Genomic DNA, 13,305 nt, shown 5'->3' on the forward strand with positions numbered 1-13,305 from the left:
TTAATTATATAGGTCAAGGACAGCACGCTGTGGACTGTGGCTGAGCAGGAATCAGTATTCAGCTCGTCAATAGTGTTGAGCTGTTGTCGCGAAAGCGCATCAGCAACTAACTTCTCCTTGCCTGGCTTATAAAATATTCGCGCATTCGTTTCCTCAATGCGCGCCTTCCATCTTTTAATTTTGGCGTTCGGGTTTGACTCAGAAATGGCAAAAGTTAACGGTTGGTGGTCCGTGAAAATGTTAATGTCTTTTACCCCATATAGGTAGTGACGTAGCTTGCTAAGGGCCCAAACTATAGCCAAAAGTTCCCGCTCGTTGGTGGCGTAGTTCACCTCCGGGGGTTTCAATGTTCTGGAAATCATTGAGATGGGGCGACCCTCTTGGGAGAGCACTGCCCCTATGCCGTAAGCTGAAGCGTCTGTCGTTAGATCAAACGGCTTCTTAAAGTCAGGGTATTTGATCATGACGTTTTCTGACGACAAAATGTTGTGTAGCTTTTGGAATGCGTGACGTTGAATCTCAGAGAATTCTACCGGGATGTTTCGCGATCTATGTTTACTTACTGACCCATTCTCGCCCTTTAGAAGATCAGAAATGGGTTTTCCTATTGAGGCAAAGTCTTTGATGAAACACCTTTAGTAACTAGCCAGTCCTAAAAATGATCTGATCTCGAATATATTCTTTGGTTCTGGGAACTCCTGAATCGCTTTGACTTTTTCAGGGTCCGTTGTAGCTCCATTACTGGTTACCACGAAACCAAGAAAACCTACGCTTTTCTTAAAAAAACGCGATTTTTCCTTGGAGATTTCATATTTGCTTCATACAGGCTCTTTAAGACCCACTCTACATGTTGGACATGAGAACTTTCGTCTTTTGAGAAGACGATGACATCGTCAACGTAGACATAGCAAGATTTGCCAATTTGCTCACGCAGTACGTCGTCAACAGTTCTTTGGAAGATGCTGGCCGCATTCTTCAACCCAAAGGGAAGTCGACAAAATTCGTACTTCCCCCCGTTAACTGCAAAGGCTGTTTTTTTCACGGTCACGCTCTGCTAGCGTGATCTGGTGATAGCCGGATTTTAGGTCCAATGTCGAAAAGTATTTAGTTTTGCCAAGATTCCCCAAAATCATTGGAATGTTAGGCATAGGGTATCTGTCTGCGATGGTTTTCTCGTTAAGTTTGCGAAAATCCATTACTAAGCGCATATTCTTGTTACCAAACTCGTCCGTCCCCTTCTTGTCCACACCCCAAATGGGGTTGTTGTAGAGGGAGACAGATTTTTTGATGATACCGTTCTTCAGAAGGCTTTGAATCTCTTTATTAACGAATTCCGCTGCTCCCATGGGGTAGGGGTACAGTCGGACATAAACTGGTTGTTCATCAGTGGTCCTGATGGTTGCCACCACTGTTGTGTTATAGGGAAGTGCTTCTTCCGGATCTGCGAAGGCCTTATGTTTGCTCTTTAGCATCTTTAGGAATGCATCTTTTACAGCATCGGGCGCGTCGGCGCAGTCAACATTGGTAAAGTTAACATCCGCGCACCTGTGGAATTCGATTTGTTCAGTTTCTGCGCCACATTTGAATTGGCCAGAAGAAAGACAAAGCGAAACTCCTGCTTGTGTGAGCAAGTCGAGGCCCACAATTCTATCAAATGTGGACAGGTTTGGGAGTTAGAAAAATGTGGCAGTTTTGCCGAACAGAGATATAAGGCACTTATGAGTGATCTTCGTGGTGCCGTGTATACAATGGGTAGAGAAGGAAGAATTTACTGGGCACACACCTTTTAGATTTTTATGTGGTCTGATATAATTCTTGGAAGCGCCCGTGTCGATGGGAGACCTCATCTAGATCCCTGCTACTCTTCTACTGATGTAGGGCAGCAGGGAGCTTCCCCTAAAAAATTGAGAGTGTCTGAGTCATAACCGCTACCATTGTCGTCGGCAATTTGCTGTTCTGTTGCTGCTGCAGAGCTTGCATACGAACCTGAATCTTGATCCGACTCGTGAGCTGTGTGATTGACTCTCTGCCTCCTCTGTCCGCTTAAACGCCCAGACGTGGCCGTTCTTTTGTAGGCTTGAGGAGCGCTAGAGTTAACGTAGGCTGACGTGAATGCCTCTCTTATCCCTGTATGTGATATCGAGACGGTTTATTATGGCATCAAAATTCATTACTGTGCCAAACTGACCCAAAACGCCGTCAGCTGCCCCTCTTATTTTGCTCTTTATAATAATGACCGCCTGGTAGTGGCGTGAGCTGCCGTCGTATGGCTTGTAAATTTTATATGCCGCTATCGCAGCTTGTCTCCAAGAGGCGTACGTCTCTGGCACCCCTGTAAATTCTGGTAAGCATTTAACGGCGTCCAATGGCTCATTACATTGGACGTCGTTTCTGATTTCCACCGGCTCAAATGCCTGGACCGGCGGTGTTTCTATACTACTGGTAGATATTCTGCCTACCAATTCTTTTATCTGAGCGTCTAAGGAAGCCCTCAGCTCTGCATCTCTTTGCCTCAATATTGCGCTCTGTGCTTCTAAGGCGGCGACCACTGCGGCCTGCAGCAAGGCCCTAAGCTGCTCAGGCTCTATTCCTATTTTACACCTGTTGTCAGCGATTTTTGCGGGACGGCTTCCCTATCTAAGGTGGTGGAGTCGTCTGATTCAGATCCCCTCGCAGAGCGGTCTCTATATCTGACAAATGAGCTGTTCATGGACTATACTTGTCAACAATAATAACAACACAATTTCAAGGGCAATTCAACAACGGTAAATTAAATGAATGCTGACAGAGGAGAGTTTATTGAAAATTGCTGATGGATGCAAAATTGTGTTACTCAAAGTTAGTTGGAAACACAATTACTGCAATTTTAATATTTCTACTTATATTTTTTTATGATTTTATTTTAAATAAATCACGCAAATTGAAAACAGTTTGTGCCAAATGATGGCCCACTTACATTTTATTTGATCCTAGAAAGGTTGTATGTTCTACGTATAAAACTACTGATTTCCACGCTGCAGTCGCGAATGCTTTTTTTTATCCCTCGCTGAAGTCTGTGGTGTTGGTTTACGTCGCTGCCCAAACCCGCTTGCGCGCTGGTTTGGTGACAAGTCACTGGCCGAAGAGCCCCAGCGGCTTTGGTGTATCAAATGGTTTTTATTGTGCTTGTGCCGCTGACGTAAGTTGATGTAGATCAGGCACAGCTTTTAATGTTTGCACTGGTAGGTTAGTTCTTTACACTGCACAGCACACAAAATAATTATGGAACAAAATGGTCCGAAAGACATTGGGCGCCAATTAGGATTTAAATAATAAGTCCTCGCGGACTATTTTGATAGAACTTTATTTTTATAATGATTTATAAAACACTAGGCCGACACGCCGTAGTGAGTGAGTTAAATTATACACGAAGTCGCTGGGCCGATGTGCCGCAGTGAAAGTCGAATTAAAAACTAAATTTACAAAAGATTGATCAAAAATACCTAAGCTATTGTGTGCTTTCACAACGGCCGCTAGAATGCTTAGCTTGCGCCTCGTGCGCTGCCGTCGTGCAAGAACATCCGGCCCAGAGCTATGTCAGCATCTGCGGCTGGTGTTATGTTGCATTTTGCTGACCCCTGTTAGCTCGTAAGAACATCCGGCTCAGTGCTATATCAGCATCTGGAGCTGGTGTCGTTGGCCTCTGTAAACTTATATATCGCCAGTATTGTGGTTGTTGCCTCGGCTGGTTATGACCACAGGCATTACATTAAAAGGTCCTCTGTTGGTGTTAAATTTTGGAAATCTAATACCGATAGCTTTCAATCTTGTATTTAAGGATTGTATAAATTTGAGACACTGCTTGGAATGCTCTTGTGTGAGCTTATCTTGAAGTTCATTTACAACATGTACTATCCCAGCGGACCAAACTGTCTCAAATGATATCGCAAACTGGTCAAATGCGAGACTTTACCCGACAAAACTCTCGCAAACACCGAAAAACGATAGCAATATGAATCATATGTTGTTCAGTTTGTGGTTGTCAAAGTTTCATTCACGACTGTTGGAAGAAATACGACTAGCGAGCGTTTTGTGATATTTTAAAAATTTCTTTTAAAAGATATCGCAAAAGGCTCTCATCAATTATGATTTCCGAAACTTTATTTGTTCCATGCCCATTATGTATCCATAAATATGTTTGTTGCAGTTTTTTTTTTTAATATTCATTTTAATTCAAATTGTATTTAAAAATAAATAACATATAATTTAACCTTAAATTAAAAGGCATTTTTAAAGAAATCTTATAGTTATAAAAACGTGAATACATAATATAAAATAATTTTATTTACAACTATTTAAAACAAAACTTGATGCATTTGAACTTTTTTTTTACTTGTATTTAAATATATTCTGAAAGGGAATTGTTTAGTTATTAATTTACACTTGTTAATTATCTCTATAGAAATCCAAATTTTAACAAATCACTTATCACTTTGACCACGTGTCTGCTCACTTCGGCGGACAATAGAAAAGAGAACAAAGGAGTTTTTCAACCACCAAACTAGGGTCTGAGTAAGAAAAAAACAACACAGCATCCGAATGCCACTTCGCTTTTACTCTCTCGCTCTCATGACAATGTGGCACTCTCTGAGCACGATTAACATTTGAAACAAAAACAACACACCATTCTCCCTACTGTGCACGCAGTTTTGTCGCAAGGATCTCACTGCAATGCTCGTGTGAGAGTGTTTTGCGATAAAAATATATCCTACTTGTTTTCTGCTCACATGCGAGGTCATTTGTGAGCATTTTGCGAAACTCTCTCTAAAGGCTCGCGTGTTGGTCCGCTGGGATGTTATTATATTGTTTAACCAACATCTGAACATAGTATTTAAGTGTTTAGACTTTAATCGGTGTATCTTTATTAACGCATTTGTATGACTTATCAAATTGATTTTTGAAGTCATTAGTGGTTTTTGCTAATGTATTCCATTCCATAATATTTTAGGAATGAATGGTCTACATAAATTGAGAAACTGATACGATTGTTAAAATGAGCAGTAAGATCCACACAGATGGTATATTTTCAGTGTGATATATGATTTTGACATTATTGACCCCGCTGGCCGTTTTGTCTTTTGTTTGACTGTCGTCTCCGCCAAACCAACCCATATTGGAAAAGTTTATGATTTTTCAACAAAATTTATATTTTCTAACTCTGAGGGCAAGTGGAGATAAATTAAAGAAAATCTATCAATGGCCTTTTTTATATTATTGTTCTCACTGCTGCTATTTTAATTGGTTTTTTTCTCAATAAGACTTAATTATAGATGTGGCTGTTGAGTAGGGGCGGTGGCGAGTCGCGAGTTCGAGCCCTACCGAGGAAGCAATATATACTTATATATATATATATTTTTTTTTTTGGCTGGTGTGGCTGTTGTCTGTTGGCTGTTTCAAAACTCGGTTGACGAGGCGTATAAATTAATTCGTCGCAAAGACTCCGGCTTCGGATAAGCTTAAGATTTAGGAAATAGTTAGTTCCTTCTGTAGTCCTGTATAGTTGGCTGGAACTGGATGGATATGAAGATTATATTGAGAGGGTGACTGCCCTCATATACAATTGTGTGTTACGGTTTGGCCGGAGAAACAAGTTATTATAAACAATACAAAACTGAAGCTAAATTGAACGCCAGCTAAAGCTGTAGGCATAACTACGAATACTTAAGCTACATGAATAAATGTCAACCCAGCATAAATGCTAACACTGAACACTGGCATTCGATGTGTCATCGTAATCAGTGCGGTGTCTGAGCGAGGGTGTGACGCAGGGTCATAATAATATTATTACCACAAGAAAACATAAAAATGAATATTATGAATGGAGCATTATTATTTTGTGTATATATTAAATGACTATGTATGAAGTATCACTATTTTTATATATGATAGATGACTATGAATGAAAGTATTAGTATGTTAAGAATAAATAACTTGAAGTCGAAATAGAGATCAAGAGGAGCGTATTCTGTTATATAATAAATTAAGAGAAAGAGTGTTACCCGCACGGCGGAAAGGGCGAAAAAGTGTCGAAGGCAGCTGAAACTGATCGGCAGCTTCACTTTGGATTCCGCGAGCGTAAGTACGAGACGTGCGCGTGCGACAGAGTACAATAAACGTAGAGGGGAACGCGAGGTAGCTGCGAAGTTAGGAATATAGAAGTGGCGGTGCAGCAGGAAAGGGTAATAGAAATAAAGTGCGAACGATCAAATATAAAGTGCCTCGGTGTTTACGTTATTTTGTACAAGTCAGCTGCATAGAACGTATAGCGATTGTGTGTGTTTTGGAGGCTTTTTTATTCTGCGGAGGAGCGATTCTAGTAGCACCAATCACGCTGATCCTCCCTAACCCATCCGCAGCGGAGTGATGTAGGATTAGTTATTACGCACGTCTTAAGTTTGGGTAGGAGCGACTGTTCTTGTCGCTCCGAATGCTTTTATTAATCTGATTCTACACTTTGGTATTAAGTATTACTAAACCTAAGGCTGCGAGTCTTTGGTGGCGGCGCTACCCTTTGTATATAAGTCGTTTTATGTATAATCACTAACCAAACAACATATAGAGTGGACATCACATACAAACAGCGTTGACACAAAAAGTATCGGAGGCATCTAGTCCAAAATCGCGAGTAAGGGAGTAAGATATACATATGATGTATTTTTGAACCGCTTACTCTACAGGAAAGTGCTTGGCGCACTCTCTTCCATATGATTGTGCGATAGAACGGCAAAGCTGTTAACTTTTATCTCGCTCGCACTTACTCTCAGCTCTCATTGCTCTCTCTATGTTTAGGGATCGTTTCAATGTGTGTGTGTGTGTATTTGTCCGACGAGCAAAACTGCGCACAAATTCAATTTTTCTCAAATGAGGCATTTCTACCCTTTTGAAGGCACGGCTAATATGAAATAGAAAAAGGGTTTGCCACGTCGATGCGAAATTCTTGCATTTTAGCTCGCTACCGTTGGTAAGGGTACCCAAGCGTTGCCATGTGTGCATTTAAAATATTTTGGACTCGCTATTCCCGCATACTTGCATACTTTGTATATGAATATAAGCATTTATGCGCTTGTGTGCCTGTTGCTTGCCTGCCTGCCTGTCCCCGATGCAAATTTAACAAGATTTTAGGATTTCTGATTTTGGACCTCTACACATAAAAACACACATACAAATATCTGTGAATGGGCTGATCATGGGCGCAAAAGAAAATATATTATTGGCACGCGTCTGATGCGCGCCCTTCTTTTTAATGATTAATGATTAATGAATGAAATTTGAGTAAAAATAAAAATCTTTAAAATATTAAAATATACCAAATTATATATATATATTATATTATATTTATGGTTTTAATAATTTTGGTAATCAGTCACTTGACCCCCATATGCAGGTGCTTGCCAAAAGTTGACCCATTTGCCCAACGAACTGCTGCAGGTAATAAGGGTTCAACATTCATCAAAATCATTAAAAAGAAAGGGGCGCATCAGACGCGTGCCAATGATGTATTTTCTTTTGCGCCCATGGTCAGCTCATAAAAGTTGGGTTATTAAATTGATTTATAGCTGTGCGGTGGTAGCGGGGAGGTGGCGAAAGGTGTAAAATGAAAGATACTTAAAATACATATAATATTCTAGAAGCAACATATCTGTTATAACATGTTTATTGCCCAGCCCTTTTCTGTGCGTGGCCACTGCGATTTTTCTAGTTACAAATGGTGATCCATTGAACCACCTGATTGAGCCGTGAATTTCGGCCGTTTTCGTCCAGTTCATGCCATCGTCTGCCACGTTTTGAGCTGATGGGACCTAACGCCAGCTGTCCACACCTGATTCTTTTAAAATCTTTCCGATGCGTAGCGCTACGAATTGCTGGAATTTTTGACCATTGGACCGGATCCAGTATAGCACATCCCTTGAATGTGTCCAAAATGTTCGTCTATGTATGCGTACAGACATTTCCTTTTGGATATGTTAGGGCAGTCTCAGACCTAAGACAGCGGCCATCTGATCCATACGAAGTATGGAAATGTACCAAACTGCAATGTACTTGGCCATCAAGTTTAGCCCGCAAATATACAACTGAATGTGTGCATCTGTACAGTCTTGGTTCGGCTCACCCACTTCATATACTGTGGAATACGGACGGTATTCAACTTTGAAACTAGATCTGCCCAGTGTCGCCAATCCACTTCGTCTTCTTTGTTAAGGTCGTAATCCTATCCGATGTTGGATCGTTATATGTTCTGAAGGATGATCTTGGCGCGTATATTAAAGAATCCTGGCAGCCCAAGCGGGTCGAAAATAGACATGACCACGCTTAGAACGCGTCTTTTAGTTGGGCGCTCCTTAGATGCTTTTCCAAGCAATTTCGGCTTTACCACAAAGGTCAACAGATCTTGTCCAGGTAGCCACCACAGGCCCAGGACCTTTTCTTGCGCTTCATCCTGAGCGCTGATACGCTTGTGCAAGCCCTCACCGTCGTCTTCCAGCGCCTGCATAACTTGCTCTGAATTTGATGTCCAGTGGCGCATTTCGAAACCGCCACAAGCATGAATCCTTTTTGCATTCTCAGCTAACTGCATCATTTGGGATTCTGAATCTACCAACTGCAGCCAGTCGTCTACAAATGTGTTTTCGCAAATCGCCTTTACGGCATCAGGATGCTCCGCTACGAACCACTCGGCATTGCGATTCTTGACGTAATTTGCTAGGGCTGGCGAACAGGATGCTCCGAACGTCATGACTTGCATAACGTACGTTTCGGGAGAGCGCGACGAATCTCCATCACGCCAGAGAAACTTCTGAGCCGCTTGGTCTTCTCGGCACACCTTGACCTGATGAAACATATCCCGTATGTGGGAGGATACGGCGATAGGGGGCTCTCTGAAGCATATTAGCACGCCCATCAAAGATAATAGTGTACCTGGGCTTTTAAGCAAACAAACGTTCAGCGATGTGCCACTAACTTTGGCGGCTGCATCCCATAACCAGCATGTCTTTAGCTTGTTGTGGATTGGTGACTATAAAGATAGGAAGAAACCACGACATCGTGTTAGCTACTAGCTCACTATCCTTCAGCCGGCGGATATATCCTTTCTGTTTATAGTCGTTCATCGTGTTCATCATGATCTCCTTTAGTGGTGGGTCTTTGAATATCTTTGCCTCTAGACATTTAAGGCGCTTAACCGACATCTAGTAAGAGTCGGGCATATGAATGAACGATCAAATCGTCGTAGCAGGCCAGTCTGCCAGCGCTTTTCGTCTTCCAGATAAGTTGTTGTTGCCTCCATTATCTACATCGAGCGTTCGTCCTCTCTGGATCTCTGCGGATTTGAGGAGACGCTCACACCTAGTGACCCCAGGGCAAAATAGTTCTTCAGAGCCTCATCCATCCCATCCAGACGAGACGTGGCGCTTTCACCCACCATAGGGCGGCCATATACAGCCCATCCTAGTTTGCTTCGCGCTGCTATGACGTCGTCGTCTTCACCTAATCGTATCTCCAGGGGTGCAGTTATTTTGATGTTGTCCAAGCCGATAATAAGCTGAGCCTTTACGTTGTTATACGGTAGGATGGGAAGCATAGATAAATACTTCCGAGACTTAAACAACTGTTGCCCGATACTTTGCTCTGGTAAGTCCAAGTTCGCTACAGTTCGCACGTTTTGCAACGCATACTGTATCGCATTATATTCTGGAGCTGAAATGCTCACAGCCACAGACATAGACTCAGGTTCGTTCTTGGTTTTGTCGCCTGTCCATATGAGACAGGGTCGCCGGACCCTATTAGAGTACACTCTGCTCCTTCATCCACTAATGCATATGCGCGCACGTTTTTTGATTTACTATAGAGCGTGATTGGAACAAATCGGAACAGTGTCTTACTTGCGGACCTGCCATGAAACAACGGCAGACTCCATTGACTTAGCCCGACTGTTGCTACCTAGGCCCGTGTGCTCATCTTTACTACCGCTCGTGATAGGCGCATATAGCAGTACATGGTGCGTTGACTCGCAACCATCCACGTAACATTTCTTCTTCGTTTTACACTGGTGTGCACGATGTCGCATAAAGCAGCAAAAGCAGAGTCGCTTTTCCTTGACAAGTTCCCACCGCTGTTTTGTACCCATGGCTCTAAAGTCGTCGCAATCTGAAAGATGCTAGTTACCAGCGCACTTCGCACATGAAACTCTCTCCTGTTCCTGTTGATAACGCTGTTGCTGCGAACCCTCAGGGTTGTCTACCGTGTTGTGCACAACAATTCGCTCTGTGGTTTTCGTGGTTTTCGTGGAGCTCTTTTTTTCGTTATCAGTCCGTGGTATCTCGTAGGGCGTGACCATAGTTGTGCACACAGCCACATTAAACAGCCAGTTATCAAAGGTGGCCAAACTACTACCGTCATTTGACATTCGATGTCATCTTAAAGATATTGGTGCACACCAATGGCCGCTATCTTTGCGCAGTAGTTCTGGATAGCTAAGGCCAGTCGGATAACAGTCAAATTGCCCGATTTTATTGCTGGCTCCTCTCGTAGCTTTTGCTGCAGCGCAGCATGTACTATTTCAGAGCGGCCATACAGCATTCGCAATGTGTCTATAGCATACGGCACTGTAGCTGGTATCATAAGCTATCTACGCACCGCATCCAAGGCTAGCTCTTTGAGGCACTTCTGAAGCCGGATGAGATTTTCCTCACTGCTGAATCAACATCTCTCTGTGGATTGCTCATGATTGCTGATAAAGATCAACCATTCATCTGGTTTGCCAGTAAATATTGGTAAATCATTGCTGATTACGTGTCGCGCACTGATTTGCGCAGATGTCAGTGGTTCATTCCAAGGCGTCGCAGCATTAGAATGTACATTATCGAATTGCTGCCGCGGCGGGTGCTCTTTCGATCTATTGGGCGCGCTCAGACCTGTGTGGCCCATGTACACGACAGTACTGGACTCCGTAGCCTGGTTAAACACCGCCGTGTTTGCTTGATATGGCATACTATGGTGTGCACTCCAATTAGCCGCAACCTGTTTCTGCTTGCAGATCACACTGTGGCATCCCAAAGGGTTGAAGAATGCTCCTTCTTTCTCAGTTCTTTGTTGCGTCGGTGTTGAACTTTCCCTTGGACCAGTAGCTGCAGACGATGTAGACGAATAGCCGCTATAAATTTTTATGTTTGCTGCTTTGCTACCCTTTTCTAGGCCGGCGACCTTATCTTGAAGTCCAGCGAGGACGGGCGATCCGTCAGCCTGCCCCGTTGACAATGCCGTTACAAGCGTTGCAGTTCCACCGGGTTGATTACTACTTGTCGTCAGTCTCGCACTTGCATCTTGTTCATCACCTTCAGCCATCTCTCAACACCAATACAGTGACGTCCGCTTTGAGGCTATGGCAGCACGTGTCTCTATAGGCAGCTCAGGTTGTGTCTTTGCAAGTCGCTTGCTTCGCAGAAATCTCCGCCGTAGCAGAGAATACCTCAGACACTCTCTGCAGCAGAGAATATTTCAGAATGTTGACGCCGGGAGTCGCACCGGCCGCGTATTTGGCAGGAATTTCTAGCGTCGAAAAGAAACAACATTCGATTCGATGAACGATACGAAACGATTCAATTCGCTACTTACGATTGCCTGAAATCTATATTATTTTTCATTTAATGATCTACATATATTTAACAAGCTTATGAGACTTACATTCATGCTCCGCACGCGCTTATCTTCTCTTACACTTCTGCTCAGCTGCAAGCACAAAACGAAAGTGAACTTCGGCGGAAAGGCAAATTGTGAAGCTGCGTGATATCGACTTCTGTATGCACAAACTAATTCTAACGGTGCACTTCCAGCGTAAGAAGCGAGCGCCGCTTACAGAAAAATGCGATGCCAGTAGGACTTAGTGACAATACACTTTGTCACTTCGGCCCGGAACAGTTGGTGTTGGAAACAGAGGGTTCAGGGTATTCCCTAGTCGTTAGCTCCCAACTAGAACCTCTTGTTTTATTCTGCGGCGGAGCGATTTTAGTGGCACCCATCACGCTGACCCACCCTAACGTAACGGCAGCGGAGATAGTCCATCGGTTCCGTCCCCTCTTCCCAAAGACGTAAATCCCTCTGTGGCGGAGTTATTACTACAGTTCTTTAAACCCCCTCCTCAGCTTTATGTCACGGCAAACTACAAATTTCTTGTAGAGTGAAGCTGGAAAGATTGAGTTTTACAAAAATCCCACTGGGGTGTCAGCAACAAACACACACGTGCAGGTAGACAAGTGGTGATAGGAGAGGAGTAGCAAAGAGGAGACATGAAAACCTAACGAATGGCCATAAAACTTCTCGCAGATTGAGTGAATTTGTACCAGCGCGCTAGTGTGTATCGCGAATTTGCAGGCGCGTGCCAACGGCACAGCTGCCTGAGCCTACCGTAGGGCAAATCGTTCGGTACGTGGCGAAATCGTATTATGAATAAGACAGCGAGGAAAGTGCGGGAAATTAAGTAAAAAACGCCGGCAGCATAAGCCGGACGTTACCTTTTGTCATGTGGAACCTTTTTTTTTTTAAATACAACAACAAAACAAACAAAATCGTGAGCAAGTAGCAGTGCAAGCGAACTGGGACAAGGCGCGTGCGCTTAAGTTTTTTGGGTCTTTTTTTTTTCTTCTGAAAATGGAATATATAAGTATAAGACGAAGTGCGGCAAATAAACAAGAAAACAAAAGGAATAAAGTGAGAGTGGCCAATGAGAGTGAATATGGTACCACGGTGAAGGAGTAGACGAGCGCATCGAAAAAGTACTGTAGAGCGCGGACAGTAGGCAGCGTCACTCTTTAGGGTGGTCAACTAAAGTGCGTGGTGACTTTTGTTTTATAGCTCGGAAAAATTTAAATCAAATAAAAATAATTAAAATAAAATCAAAATAAAATAATAAAAATAATGATAGGAACAATTATAAATCAAATAAGATTAAAATAAAAATCAAAATGTTATGTATATAATTAAAAACAAGTAAGAGGTTCTAGTCGGGAGCTCCCGACTAAGGAATATCCTGAACCCTCTTATTCCAACACCAAATAAATTATAAAACGAGAAAGAAGGGCTATCTTTGGCACGCCAAAGATCTAATACCCGTGCAGACCCAACCTTTTCATAATGCTCATAGTGCTTTGCCCCTATCTAAGAAGTACCGGAAAAATAATAAATGCCGATCTTGGTCAAGATATCTTGAGAAACACAGTGTTTTTTCATACAACTTAATTTTCGACCGATCGTTCCTATGGCAGCTATATGATA

The sequence above is a fragment of the Drosophila virilis genome, unplaced genomic scaffold, assembly GCF_030788295.1.
Source record: "Drosophila virilis strain 15010-1051.87 unplaced genomic scaffold, Dvir_AGI_RSII-ME tig00001758, whole genome shotgun sequence".
In the NCBI taxonomy this organism is placed as follows: domain Eukaryota; kingdom Metazoa; phylum Arthropoda; class Insecta; order Diptera; family Drosophilidae; genus Drosophila; species Drosophila virilis.